The sequence below is a fragment of the Penaeus monodon genome, chromosome 25 (genome assembly GCF_015228065.2).
Source record: "Penaeus monodon isolate SGIC_2016 chromosome 25, NSTDA_Pmon_1, whole genome shotgun sequence".
Taxonomy (NCBI): domain Eukaryota; kingdom Metazoa; phylum Arthropoda; class Malacostraca; order Decapoda; family Penaeidae; genus Penaeus; species Penaeus monodon.
In genome coordinates this window covers 3,087,258-3,087,722 of record NC_051410.1, presented here as the reverse complement: position 1 = coordinate 3,087,722, position 465 = coordinate 3,087,258, and the positions used below count along the sequence as shown (strand labels likewise).

General features: G+C 43.2%; 1 protein-coding gene across 1 annotated transcript in view; it reads right to left on the bottom strand.

Moving 5' to 3' along the window:
* Nucleotides 1-465, bottom strand: part of LOC119589487 (protein dispatched-like) — a gene marked incomplete at its 5' end in the record, with an annotated part of 109,307 nt that overhangs the window by 11,482 nt on the left and 97,360 nt on the right.

The following is a 465-nucleotide window of genomic DNA, read 5'->3' as shown; positions in this document are numbered from 1 at the left end:
ACGCGCGCGGTGTGCGTGTGTGTTTTTTGTGTATTAAGCAAGAGATGTGGGGTTTGTTACTAATGAAGTGTTAGGGACAGTCATAGACTTCATAGACAACTAGCCGGAATAGAAAAAGATACACCGACGACTATTTTTGAAACTACAAAATAAAACCATATAAAATAAGAACTACAGCCACGGAAGCAAGTAAGGCCTCGGCCCTACATGTAGCCTCAGACTAAACCACACACCACTGTAATATACATAACAACCGCGTCAGTCGCATTCATCATTAGCATTACACGGAGGTTAGGCGCCCGAGTGACAGCCGCAGCGACAGCATGACATGTCAAGAATTAAACATGACATGTCAAGAATTAAACATGCTTATAATGGCCATCTGCACTGACGGACTTTGGGTTAGCAGCAATACGGTAACTGGGTATTGCTATGATGAACATGACAAACACCAATGCTCTGCAA